We start from the raw sequence: 14,972 nt of genomic DNA, 5'->3' as shown, positions 1-14,972 counted from the left end.
GGCGGCGTGGTGGGGAGGAGGTCGGGCGGCGGTGGGCACGGGGAGGAGTTGGTAAGAAGGATATGCGGGGGGATCAGGGTAGTTTTCTTCTTTTGGGCCGGCCGCGCCTTATAGGGACCGAGGGTAACAGAATAATATTCTGTTACAGGTAACAAAATAGTCCAGCCCTATATATATATATATATATATATATATATATATATATATATATATATATATATATATGGAAGTGGTGTGTGTGGTGTCTGAAAATCCAATGCGCAAATTTTATGTGGCACCATGCTTTGGAACCGTAAAATCCCCATACTGAGCGAGGGTTCACAACGCGTAGCATGCGCTCTAATTTAATATGCCTGGAATGATTGACCTACTATAGAGTAACTCGAACTAAAGAAGAAGAATCCACCCTAGTAACCTGTCTCGTCATCGATCAAAATGATGGACGTCCACACGGGCCCATGAATATAGAACCAAAACCTTCTCATTATTTTGGTTTAAACAACTGAGTTCCTTATGATTCAGATTTATCCCTATGTTGCTCGAGGACGATCAAGTTTAAGCTTGGGGGAGTTGATGAGTGATATTTTTACACTCATTTCAATCTTGTTTAAACCGAGATATTTCATTAAAAGAGAGATACTCGCTCCGATATTGCCACTAATGACTAATGAATGCAAATGATCCCACAAATGGTCTCTTTAATATTTTTTCCACAAGAAATGGGTTAAAAAGGGAAGATATCACTTGGGAGAAAGGAAAGGAAGGAAAATGCATAAGAAATAAATCATAAAGAGGCGTCAGAAGGCCTCCAGAGCAAAAGATGACATTTCTTGCGACCACACGCGCTTGTATGAGCGATCGTTTGGCGTGGAAACTGAGGCAGGTCATCCACCGGAACAACTTTTATTAAGAGGACCCCGTCGAAATGTTAACAGAACGAGAAGAGGAGGAGTGTCAAGCACAGACACAACCCATTAATCATCATCTCCATCCACTAACCCTAGTCGCTGCCATTTTCACCTCCATAGCCATCTCTGCCACCATAGCCCTGTCTCATCTAGTTCATACTTGTAATCGTGCATCGCACAAGGCGTCCATTGTAAGACATATTGCAATCTATCAATCTCAAGATTTGTTCTTCAATGATTTCTTCTAGTGATCTGATCTCCATGTGTGAGTAGTCCGGTAAGGTATGGGGTGAGGCATGTGCCTTGCAGCCCCAGGTATTTGGTGAAGGGATCAATGTATGTCTTTGACACAACGTCTTGTATGTGTAAAACAAAATTGCATCATGAAGTGTCTCTTGTCTCGTCCGCGATCTTCATCCCTGCAGGTACCCAGGATCATGGAGATCGAGCATCGGTGAGGTTAGGAGCAAGGGGACCGTCAAGTGTTATATCGAACACCGGTGACAATATGGTTTAGTAGGGTAACATGGATCATATCCTTGAGGATTCATGAGGTGTAGTTATTGAACGCCCAAAGCTTTTGTCTGATATTATTATCTTAATTATCGAGGCGACCTCATGAGATGGATAGGTCCTTCGGTAGGATAACTAATTCTTGATGCAAGACTCGTGCCGGTCGGGATGTTATTTCGACACATCCCCCATTCCAAACGAAGCAAGCACCTCTTGATGGGTGACTTTTCGAGCACAAACTAATATCATTTTTTATCCCAACACCAATACATGGTTGTAAGCATTAAGACCTCATCCCCGTACCTTATGTTTATTATAAGTGTTTGAATCACTATTTGCTTGCTGATCCGGTCAAAAGCTGGATTTGACACTTTGTCAAAAGCTTTCTAGAGACCATCGCTTCAAGGGAACAATCTTCTTCTCGTGGGTTCGATAACCCAGGGTCACCTCTGGGGAAATAGGTGCGGGATACTATTTTTAGTTCCAATACTGGATCAATAAAAAGGAGATATTAGTATAAATCACTCATCTACCTCCAAACCTTGACCTGAAACCAAAAAATCCAAGAAACGCAACTTTGTCGATGCAAAAGATGCACTTTTCCTTGTTAGCATATAATTTATCCTCTCTTAGAACAATAAGCTGCTACTCCAACAGGAGTCGTTGGGTTTCCCCAAAGATGAAGGGTGATGTAGATAGTAGCGAAGCTTTGTCTCTTTTAAGAACCAAGGTTTAATCGAACCAGTAAGAGCTTCAAGCTAGCACAACAACCAAATCTGAAAGCAGCTATGAAGATGCACTTGGTGCAGATCTAAAAGATGAAGGACATGCAACAACAACATCTCAGCACCAACAAGGCTTGGGTTTATTTTTGGTGGGGCTTTGTACTCTAGTTGAATCAAGAACAAGAAAGGTGAAGGTGCGGGCATGTATTCAAGGTCATGATATGAACTTAGGTTAGCGTTCACCTGATCATGTATTTGTTTGGCACTACATCTTATGATTGGACCTATTATTTTTGGAGTCTTATCGATGGTTGTCATGTCATCATCACATCCGATCCACGGGGATCGAGCATCCCTCGTTCACCCACATGTAGTTTCACATACCTCCTCACACGGGGTCGCATGTGCCGGTGGCCTCAACTGCCTTTTTTTCTCCACCACCCTTATTTCTTCGCACAACCTCATCATATCCCTCCTTTTCGTTAGCTTCACATCATACTTGATGACAATGAGAAGCTCCTCCTTAGGAGGCAAGTGGATAGATGGCTTCTTCTATCGTGCGCTCGGGTGGTGCATGATTGTGAGGTGTTCCGGGTGAGGCAAGCCTTCTTGTCCGTTGGATAACACAATGGTTCTACGCGGAGTTCTGGCTTGTGTTGCTATTGGAAGATCCTTCTACCAAATGGTAATGTCCACTGCTTCATTTTCGGGTGAATACTCTAGGTGTGGCCTTTATTGGTCGGACTCTGAATCAATAAACTTGTGTCGTTACCTTGTTGAAGGTGTTGTCTCCACGCTGTTGTCCTGGCCTTAAAATGTTGGTCTCAACATCCAAGATGAAAATCCTTGTCATTCCTATTTGGCCGGACACAACGACGATGTCATAAGGTGTGTTTATCCCTTCTTGAAGGCATTGTAGTGGAAGAGGTCGACTTAGTCATATGTGTTGTTAAAATTCAAGGATCAACTTTCGACTAGGGAGTATCCTTAGTAGTGTGATTAGAAATTAGCGTGGGCATGTACCACGGTCTTATGTCGATGGTCGTCGTACACTCGACAAAGTGACACACTGATATTTTTTTAAATAGGTTAAGTCACCTCGTGGGAGTATGACCTACGAACTATGGGAGGATCGTCGAGAGTAATGTGTGGGGCACAAGACACTTGGAGTGAGACCATTTCGGAGTCGTACGACTCACAAATAGACCGAGCCCGACTAGGTCCCTCGGACTCCGAGATCTCGGCCTTCGTTTGCCCCGCCGAAGAGGCTTGGAAGGGGAGAGTGACCATCCACTTAAGTTTATTCAAGTGAGAGTGAGTGAGTGACATGCCTATGGGGGCTTATATAGCCTAGGGGTCCTTGACATGACCATGGTTGTTTTTGAAGTAAAGAGGTGAAAAAGTATAACTAGATAGTTTTTCGTCTTTTAGCCCATGTGCTCCTTGTTGGGCTATAAAGTGAGTTGTGGTCCATTAGGAGGAAAAGCTCTGCACTATGGGAGCTTCCTTGGTTGGGCTTGGGCTTCTTTGCTCCCTTCACTTATTCTTTCTTGGGGTCTTCTTCCTTTGACGAGTTGACCATGAAACCTTACTTGGACTGCCTTAACTTGCATTTGATTGGTCTTGAATTTTGTTGACCGTGTGTGTGCTACTCCGTGTTGGATATAGGGTGAGATTTTTAGTAGGATTAAAATCCACTACTATAATATGTGTTACTTCACTTTTTGTATTGGGTCAGCCGTAGTAGTTACTGTCATGTAATCTGCCTGTTGATGCATGGTTTCCTTGATATGCATTGACTTTTCATAAAATGGTTGTGTGTGTCGTTGTGATTCGGAAGCCGGGAGTTCAAAGCCCGTTTTGAATAAATAAATAAATTTTTGAATGTTTATTTGTAGAAATAGACAAATGTTTCTATTACCAAACGGACAATGGGAAAACGAACCTGTAAAAAAAGATTTTTCAAACTGAAGCGCCTTTTTAGTTCAACCAATGATATTTATTAAAAAAAGATGAAACTCATGGGCACTAGCACCCATGGTTTATTGATATAGGAGAAGCATCCCTTGTGAGAAACCAGAAATTCGTCCCCGACGTGGCTCGAACCCTGGTTGCTAAAGACGCCACTACGCTCCCTTGCCACTAGGCTACAACCTAGTTCTCAACCAATGATATTTATTGAAGATGAAGATACTCTTTAGAGAATATGAAGAGCAGGCAGACTTCCCAGGAGCTTCTATGGGCATAATCTGGACACTGTCAGCCATAATCAAGCCCATTAAAGTATGCGTCTGACACAATCGAGACGGTGGATCCGGGTATCCAGCCTGATGCTGGATACATTACCATAGCACATGGCTGCAGACGTGATCGACGCTCCACCTCACCTGTAAAGTCCAAACTAATCAAGCAGGACACAAAACTTCCCAGCCATGTCAGGGGCTCTCCTAGTCCCCTGCTTCACTTGTTCGTGCCCGGACCAGCAAAACCCCGTCCAATTTTAAGAGCAACTCCAACACGTGATCCAAATAGATGTCCATTTTATCCGAATTTCGTCTATTTGAGATGGCAATGGAGCCGTGTCCGTTCAGATTTGTGGATTCTCCGAGAATGCGTCTAACGCGCGGCCATATCTTCGGCCGCATCGGATCCGCTTCCAATGATACAATTTTCACATTATACCTCACATGTACTATTAATCTTATTAATAGTCAAAAGCGGTCTTAAAAAACGAATTAGGCCTTATATAGATGGAGAGGGCCATAGTTCACGCCAGTGTCTGCGGTTCACACCAGTCGGCTGGCAATAAAGTCAGCGGCCCGCACACTAGTCAGCCTTTCAAATGGACATGTTTTTTAGGCAGGCAACAAGGCAGCGGCCGACACACGAGCCAGCCTTCAAAATGAACAATTTTTTTACGCTGGCAATCCAGCGGTCGGCACACCAGCCAGTCTTCAAAATGAACTGCCATAGTCCACGGCCGAGGTCTCACCTAGTTTAGGCCATCGCGGGTGAACATCTCCTTCCGCCGGTTCATGAACCAAACCTTCCTCTCCGGTGAAATGTTGTTCTTGTCGACGCTCATGATCGCAAGTGCCACCTCTTTTTCTTTGGTGTTGGCATTAGTGGCCTCGATCTCGAGCTTCTTGAGTTGAGCGTCCTCCTCAATGTCAAGCTTCCACCTCTTGCGACCTCCTCCATGTGAAGCTTCTTTGGTTGGAGCTCTAGGTATATCTTCATTTGCTCCTCCTCCCCTTTGCTCCTCCTCTCCTCCCTCACTTCCTTTTGACTCATTGTCAGGACCCCGATCCTAAGTCACACCGATCTAGCATGTAACACATCATATCACTTTGCGGCCTCACGCACGGTATTCCCACGGGTGCCACCTTACCTGGCCCGGGACCGTTTGCGCCTTTTGGCTCACGTATATGATAGTGCCGCTAGCATCCATATGACAAAGAACCCGGGCTGACATGGCTAGTCGTGAACCCAAAGTGGCACTAACTCACAGGGACAGACATACATGACCCAACAACGAACGTGTCGGTCATCAGTGAGTGAATCCAGGCTGTAGCACTGGGCTAGCAGGACTCCGGTGAACCGGGTTGTAGCGGGCTAACAGGACTCCGAAATTCTTCGCGTGACATTTCCCCGAGGGGACAGACACAGGAACAAAGAAGGACACATGCCGGCCAGCCTAAGTGTTCCGGAGCAGTAGCAAGCTACCATGGCTCAGTGGAAACACTAGGAGACATTTCCCGGTAAGAGAGGCTACTAAGGATAAATAACTAGATAGTCAGATCCCACACATACCAAGCATTTCAATAACATACACACAATATGCTCGATATGTGCAAATACAACATGGCATCACAAACATGACTCTACAACTCAAGTATTTTATTCAATAGGCTCCGAGGAGCGAGATATTACAAACATGGGTCTCATGACCCAACAATCAGAGCATACAAGTCAAAGCACATGCGGAAGCTTAGCATGTCTGGGTACAGACATCTAGAAATGAAAAAGGATGAGAAGCCTGACTATCTACTAGATCCTGCCGAGGGCACAAGATCGTAGCTGAGGTAACAAGCTAAACGTCGAAGTCCACGCGGTACTACTAGAGAGACTGAAGTCTCTCTGCAAAAACGTAAAATAGGAAAACGTGAGTACAAATGTACCCAACAAGACTTACATCAGAACTAACTACATATGCATCATTATCAACAAAGGGGATGGTGGGGTTTAACTGCAGCAAGCCAGCTTTAACTCGGTGGCTATCCTGTACTACGACTGCAAGTAACTCTTTTGAGGTGGCGCACACGAGTCCACATATTCACCATATCAATACACCACTATGGATCCGCTCCCGTCTCCCTACGAGAACGCCATCCATAGCACTCACGCTTATCTTGCGCATTTTAGAGTATCCACTTTCACTTGTCTATGAACTGTACAGGTAACCCAGAAGTCCTTTACTGCGGACACGGCTATTCGAATAGATCATATTAATCCTGCAGGGGTGTACTTCTTCACACACGCTCTCACCACTTACCACCGTTTGCACGACATGTACTCGGCAACCTTCAAGCGGAAGCCCAGCGAGGGTGTCGGCCACGGCCTACCTAAACACTCAAGTCTCTCGTCCAGGTTTATCGCCTATTCGGGTTCCATCCGCAAGGAGATCCGGCCGGGGTGTCGCTCACGGCCCCAAATGATGTGTGCAGGGTTCCCAAGTCCACCATCCGGGTGCCACTTGGTACACCGCGCCACTGTGCCTAGTCTGTCCCAAGCCCACCTGTACCGGGTGCCACTTGGTAGACTACTAACACTACCTACAAACACCAGAAACTAGTTGCAACTCCTGGACAGAGAACAAAGGTGATTAAGAAGCCGAGAGGGTCAATTAAGGATCCCAATGAGTGGTAGTAGCTGTTCATGGATCACAAACACAGAACTCAGTTCCTGAGGACGGCTGCAATGAGACAACCCACCATGTACTCCTACATGGCCTCTCACCGCTACCTTTACCAAATCGTGTTCCCACACTTAGCTCTCAACAGTAGGACATGTCCACACACCTCCGATTCATCCCCGATGAATCAGACCTAACACAACTCTAAGCAATAGCAGGCATGACAAACAAGCATGAATGAGTAGGCACATCAGGGCTCAAACAACTCCTACTCATGCTAGTGGGTTTCATCTATTTACTGTGGCAATGACAGGTCATGCAGAGGAAAGGGGTTCAACTACCGCAGCATGTAACAAGAATGTCGTTGTTGTCCTAATGCAGTAAAAGAGAGCAGGAGCGAGAGAGTGGGATTGTATCGGAATGAACAAGGGGATTTTGCTTGCCTGGCACTTCTGAACATAATATAGCTCTTCATTGGTGTCATCGAACTCATCGTCGGAACCATGTCTATCGAGAGGGGACAAACACCGGCAACAGAGAAAGAACACAATCAATGCAATGCAACAATATGATGCATGAGTGTGACATGGCAATATGCTGTGGTTTGAGCTAATGCAACTAGCAACCAGATTAAATGAAGTTGGTTTGAATCCAAGATTCAGATTCAAACTCCATATGTGGATATTTAAATGCCATTATATGATTTGTACTAAACAGCAGCTATAAGTTGTTCTAACATGCATGCAAATGGTACAGATGGATAGATTGTATTTTTATGATCATTTTTCATATATAAATTATTTAATTTGGAGTTATGGTTGAATTTCTATGAATTTTAGAAGTTTAGGACATTTTCTGGAATTTCTGAATTAAAATAAATCCAAAAAAACACATATTGCGTCAGCATGACGTCACCCTGATGTGAGCAGGTCAACTGGGCGCCTCCAGGTCAAACCTGACCAGTGGGGTCCATTGGTCAGCGACTGGGGCTAGTTAGTGACACTGACAGGTGGGCCAGGTCAACGGCCACGTCAGCTGGGTCAACTCTGACGCGTGGGTCCCGCTGAGTTAATCTAAACTAAATAGAAAATAGAACCTGGGGTTAATTAGGGCGTGGGGCCCATGTGTCAGTGAGCTACGGGTTTAGTTAGTGGCTTCATTAGCCACTAATGGCGGTGCCACGTCAGCTCACCGGAGTGTCGCCGGCGACGACCATGGCCGACGGCGGAGATGCACCGTGTGCTCGCTACGGAGCACCATTCGACGCGTGGTTTGCTCCTACGGGTAGCTGAAGGTGCGCCGCATCCAACTGGGCGAGCGGCAGCGGCTGTGGTGGCCGGAGCTCACCGGAAACGGGCTCACGGCGGCGCTGGAGTTTGGACCTCAACGAGAATGGAGCTCCGGTGCACGGGGAAACTAGTTGAGGGTCTCAGCAGACTCCTGACGATGCGAGGAGCACGAATATGTGCTCAGCCGTGATAGATGCTAGCTCAAACGACGACGAGCTACGCGGCGGCGGCATGGAGCTCTCGGCCATGACGGGGCTATGGCCTAGAGGTCAAAAGCGACCAGGGGAGAAGGGGGAAACGACTCGGGGGCTCACCGCGAGTCCGTTGGGAGGGTTAGTGGGCTCGAAGATTTCTTGTCGGGGGCGAATCGACGACGGCGATCGACGGGGCCGAAGGTTGAAGAAGGTGGCGGTGTGGGCGTTCGGGGGCGTCCGGCGACGCGTGTGTCCTCGAGGAGGTGTAGACGACGGAGGTGGAGCTCCTGGACAGTTGGGAAGGCTAGGCAGTGGCTGTGGCCGCGGCGAACGGCGTCGGTGGCGATGGTGGCGTTCGGCCATGGCTGCGGGCAAGCGAGGGGGAGGGGGAGAGCCAGGAAAGAGGGGGGAGAACAGAGGGGGTCGAGGCGTCTCCAAGCGCGGGGACAGGGAGGAGGTTGAGCCTCCAGCGCGAAGCAGGAGGTGGCATCGACGCGCGCGTACGTCGACACGCCTCTGCCTACTGGCAGAGGTTGAAGACGGTGGGGCTTCTGGTGGGCTGGGCCAGGTGGGCTGCCTACTGGGCCGCAGGTAAGGCGAGGTAACTTCTCTCTCTCTCTTCTAATTTAGTTTCTGTTTTCTATTTTTTTCTACAATTGTTTTGACTTAGCTAAAATGCTAAGGCATTTTCAAAAACCCTGAAAATAATTGTGGGCTCTGTTTGGAATATTTCCAACAGCCCCCACTTAAGTTCAGAATTATTTGGACATTAAAAATATTATATAGCATTTAATTGTCCAAATTCAAATACGTATGAATTAACTCCAAAATCCAGAAATGTACTAGAAATGTGTGCACCATTTTTGGGAGAGGTTCTAGACCAATGCAAAAATGATGAACTTTTCTGAAGGGCATTTTGGGTTCATTGAGAATATTTTTATTTGAACCTAGTTGATTCATTAGCTGCTAGGGTTTATCAGCCCCCATTTAAAGTTTCATAAAATTAAACATGATGCATGGATGTTAAAGCAAAAACAAGCAAGGCCTGAACTAGGGATGTGACAACTCACCCCCACTAAACAAGAATCTCGACCCGAGATTCAGGCGTAGGGTAAGACGAAGGGGGAACGCAAACTAACACAATCTTCACGATCCAGGGTGCACTTCATAAGAGCGTTGATTCGATCACCATCATTGTCTCGTCGTCTTGCTCTGAGAACTCCAGCCAACATGACAATGAGAGGATAGGGAATCTCCAGAAGAATCGATCTTCTTGAAGACCGAACAACTCAGGATCAACTCATGGGATGAGAAATAGCAACCTCTCTCGAGTTGAGACACGAAACATACGCCCGAAGGGATGGAGTGAAACAGATGACAAAGGTTCACTAGGTAGACAACAATTCCACACTTGAGGTGATGGTGAATGGTTTTCAAGATAGCGATGAGATAATTGCCATGATTCCATAACGGGGCACCTTAGAGAAGGTGACTTGTAGAAATATCCCCTTAAGTGGCAAAAAGAATTACCTTTGATTTAGAGACCATTGAGATTCTTTGTACCAGCCTAAGGCAATTCTCAAGCGATCATTTGGAGGGGGTCGGTAGAATGACATACCCAGATTAGAATGGATGATGTGGATTACCTTGTTGAAAACAATACAAGGGATGATTTTAGTAACTGGGGAGAAGCTCGACAGTAGAGAGTGAGTCCACTGTTTGAAAAGTTATAGCAGAACCGAGGAAACTGAGAGCAATCCCAGTTAGTGCCGATGATAACACCTAGCGCTTGCACGTGCTCTCAAGAACTTGAGCATTTCCATATTCATCAAGGTTTTACCAACATCCGTGTCAAGGATCCTGGCAACACATCATACTACCATGATGAATACCGGTGGAAGATGCAGATGCAAAGGAAGATAACACCTTCTCAGATTTCACCTTAGTAATGCCAAGGTCGCAAGATCTGGATAATCGACCGAGAGACATTTAGCACTCCGCTTCTAATGTTCTCCTTAATGTGCTAGTGTATCCCATTCATAGATACGGTTTGATATCTAGAACATCAAGTAAAAGGTCGGACTTCGGGAACACAAAAATCCATAAGGAATAACTAGGAAGTAAATCCTACGAAATCCTTATGGGGAGGTGGCCAACTTCTTCTATCAAGATACTACAATAATAGGTCTTCCGGCTGGGTGTGTTGGCCATGACATCCACTTTACCGGTTATCGAGGGACCAATATTATAGTTCTTGGGAAATGTTCCAACCATCATATCTGCCTGAGATTCAGATCTGGTTGGTGTCAGGATATTCCAGACTCATCGAGTCTAGGAAGAAAAATGAAAGTTTGCAACACAAATCGACGAGATGACGTTGCGAGATTCTCGGGAAATGAACTACGATAGCAAGCTCCAAAACATGAGCTGGTTCTGCTACAAACATGTGAACACGTTGTCCCAGACAAACATTATCCCATGGTAGTCTTACAATAAAACACCACCGAGTTCCGGTGGGGAACCATCATTGAGGATATCAAAGTCCTTGCATAAGGTATACTCTTAGGAAGGAGCTTCTTCTCCTAGAACAAATGAATCAGTGGCTTGGTGTGCTAGGGACACACATATAGAATGGAGGTAGCTAATCTCACGATCAAATGTATACTTCGCACATGCATGACTGACTTGGGATGATTCCAAGGGAAGCAAAAACAATCTTTCTCGGATACACGACGGCAACTTACACCAAGTGCACGTGAATTAGAGAAAGTCACATCTTTCATCCAGACATATGCTCCATGAGCGGGTCATGAAGATAATGCTTATAAAAGTTTCCAATACTAGCTGGATGTTCAACACAATCATGGAGAGGTTAAATATGTTGCTGATGGGCTCAACAACAATTCATCCGGGTTTCCTTTTAAAAGGAATTCCATAGTTAAGTGAACAAGGTGATAGCATTGGTCAGACCAAAGAATATAATGGTGTATGCTCGAGGAAAAAACCACGAGTAAGACAACATTACGAACATCGTTGGTTCTGATTTGATTTGAGAATAGCCCACACTCAAATCAAAGATTGGATAAGATGATAGGTCCATTAACTGATCATAGGGACCAATCGGTGAAGATATCATCTTTCTTCAACACACACACAAAAAAATATCCCTTAACATGAACTAAGTCAGACAAGCTTTTATCTTCCAACTCTCCAAGTTGTTGTTTAGCTTAACCAACTAGCTTAGGGGTATCCAACACGGATTCTTGGAGAAGGGGTGGTTTCGAAAACCAACTTGGTCATGAGCTCAACATAGCAGTCAGGTGACAACCTGGTGATACTTCCGAGAAGATAATCGAAGAATCACGAACCACCGATATGCTATTAAGCTCGAGAACAATCTTGCTTTTCAGGGCAAGACGAGATGATCAGATAAGCAAGGAATTGTCATAGCCCCAACTCATTGATCGAGAAGTGCACCGGAAGTAAGGACTAGGTAGCACGATCAGTCTTAGAATGATGATTCAAGAACCAACACGCTAAGAATGAAATTATTGTCCTTTAACTACCAAGCAACAAGGTTGCTAGCAGTATTGAGTTCACACATCACGATTCACTTGTCGGCATTCCGGTTCAACAACACGGGGACCAAGAAATGAATAATGATGGCGAGAAGTATCACTGCACCAAGAATTCATAAGATGATGTGCAATTCCTATGACTTTCTTAACATAAAGAGGGTAATACTTCAGGGTAGAACAGAACAAAAACTGGATTAGTATTTGATCTGCGGAGTATGACTACTTTGACCCAATCCTAGATATGGATGAGGTACTGGAGTTCATTTCTCCTAGTCATTCTGGGATAGAATGGCTCGACGGACCACAAGAGTAATAGGCATTGATATGCATAATCATTCCTGACTATCAATTGATAGACAAGGGCCAGAAAACAACTAAAGAGGGACAACTCAACAGAACATATATCTTTCTGAGTTGTGGATGCATAGATTAGCATGTCGAACAAGTTCAACATGTTTCTTCTGGATAACCCATGCAGAAAAGTAGAACTGGCAGAGTCACAATATAGAATGGAGAACTCATCGAGGGCACTCCTGTTGTGATCTTTTGATCCAACAAACTTCTGCCATAAAGTGGTTCATAGTATTTGGAAGAAGGAAATACCACGAACTTCGAGGACTATTGCAAAGGTTGCTAATAACCTAAAGGAACGAGCAAAAACTATCAACATGAAGCAAGTAGGGTGAATCTCGGGTTCAAAACCCAGGAGTAGAATACCTACTACTAAGTGGCATCACGGGATGCTTTCGAGAATGATGGCCAGAATCATCACACTGGGAACACAAATCATGGCTAGATTACTAGATGATCCCCTAAGACACCTAGGGTCATAATAATAACTCCAACATATATGTCGAGGTAATAGAATACCTCAACTCAGCGTTTAGTGTGGTTAATCTGGCCCAAATGGACATAGAAATGGAAGGAAGGGATTTGCAAATGCTTCAGACTATTTAGAAACCTGGGATGACTCGGACAGCATAACGACTGTAAATGCTCAAAATATTGGAGACATGCTACAAAAATGGTGGCATAGCCATTCAGAAGCACAATATCAAGGTTTCGGGATCAACAGTTATCATACGGAAGTAGTAGGAACTGAACAGAGGCTTAAATCCATTAATCCTATAAGTCTACGGATTAGTAACACGTGATCCTGATAGAAGAAGAGAAAGCCTAGTTCCTTAACCCCGTAGGAAGGATAAGATGACTCGGATTAGAAGGGCATAAGGTATAAGGAGTAAAAAGAGCCTTACGTTCCAACCCACAATCAATTCCCTTATATAACTAAAGAATTTCTAGACTCAACTTCGACCAGTTTGGCTTGGTAATCCTACAGGCAGTCTTGCTCTGATACCAAAGCTGTCAGGACCCCGATCCTAAGTCACACCGATCTAGCATGTAACACATCATATCACTTTGCGGCCTCACGCACGGTATTCCCACGGGTGCCACCTTACCTGGCCCGGGACCGTTTGCGCCTTTTGGCTCACGTATATGATAGTGCCGCTAGCATCCATATGACAAAGAACCCGGGCTGACATGGCTAGTCGTGAACCCAAAGTGGCACTAACTCATAGGGACAGGCATACATGACCCAACAACGAACGTGTCGGTTATCAGCAAGTGAATCCAGGCTGTAGCACTGGGCTAGCAGGACTCCGGTGAACCGGGCTGTAGCGGGCTAACAGGACTCCGAAATTCTTTGCGTGACATTTCCCCAAGGGGACAGACACAGGAACGAAGAAGGACACATGCCGGCCAGCCTAAGTGTTCCGGAGCAGTAGCAAGCTACCATGGCTCAGTGGAAACACTAGGAGACATTTCCCGGTAAGAGAGGCTACTAAGGATAAACAACTAGATAGTCAGATCCCACACATACCAAGCATTTCAATAACATACACACAATATGCTCGATATGTGCAAATACAACATGACATCACAAACATGACTCTACAACTCAAGTATTTTATTCAATAGGCTCCGAGGAGCGAGATATTACAAACATGGGTCTCATGACCCAACAATCAGAGCATACAAGTCAAAGCACATGCGGAAGCTTAGCATGTCTGGGAACAGACATCTAGAAATGAAAAAGGCTGAGAAGCCTGAGTATCTACTAGATCCTACCGAGGGCCCAAGATCGTAGTTGAGGTAACAAGCTAAACGTCGAAGTCCACGCGGTACTACTAGCGAGACTGAAGTCTCTCTGCAAAAACGTAAAATAGGCAAACGTGAGTACAAATGTACCCAACAAGACTTACATCAGAACTAACTACATATGCATCATTATCAACAAAGGGGATGGTAGGGTTTAACTGCAGCAAGCCAGCTTTAACTCGGTGGCTATCTTGTACTACGACTGCAAGTAACTCTTTTGAGGTGGCGCACACGAGTCCACATATTCACCATATCAATACACCACCATGGATCCGCTCCCGTCTCCCTACGAGAACGCCATCCATAGCACTCACGCTTATCTTGCGCATTTTAGAGTATCCACTTTCACTTGTCTATGAACTATACAGGCAACCCAGAAGTCCTTTACCACGGACACGGCTATTCGAATAGATCATATTAACCCTGCAGGGGTGTACTTCTTCACACACGCTCTCACCACTTACCGCCGTTTACACGACATGTACTCGGCAACCTTCAAGCGGAAGCCCAGCGAGGGTGTCGGCCACGGCCTACCTAAACACTCAAGTCTCTCGTCCAGGTTTATCGCCTATTCGGGTTCCATCCGCAAGGAGATCCGGCCGGGGTGTCGCTCACGGCCCCAAACGATGTGTGCAGGGTTCCCAAGTCCACCATCCGGGTGCCACTTGGTACACCGGGCCATTGTGCCTA

This window comes from Triticum aestivum, chromosome 3B (genome assembly GCF_018294505.1).
Source record: "Triticum aestivum cultivar Chinese Spring chromosome 3B, IWGSC CS RefSeq v2.1, whole genome shotgun sequence".
In the NCBI taxonomy this organism is placed as follows: Eukaryota; Viridiplantae; Streptophyta; class Magnoliopsida; order Poales; family Poaceae; genus Triticum; species Triticum aestivum.
The sequence above is the reverse complement of the archived record's forward strand: the minus strand, read 5'-3'. Positions refer to the sequence as shown.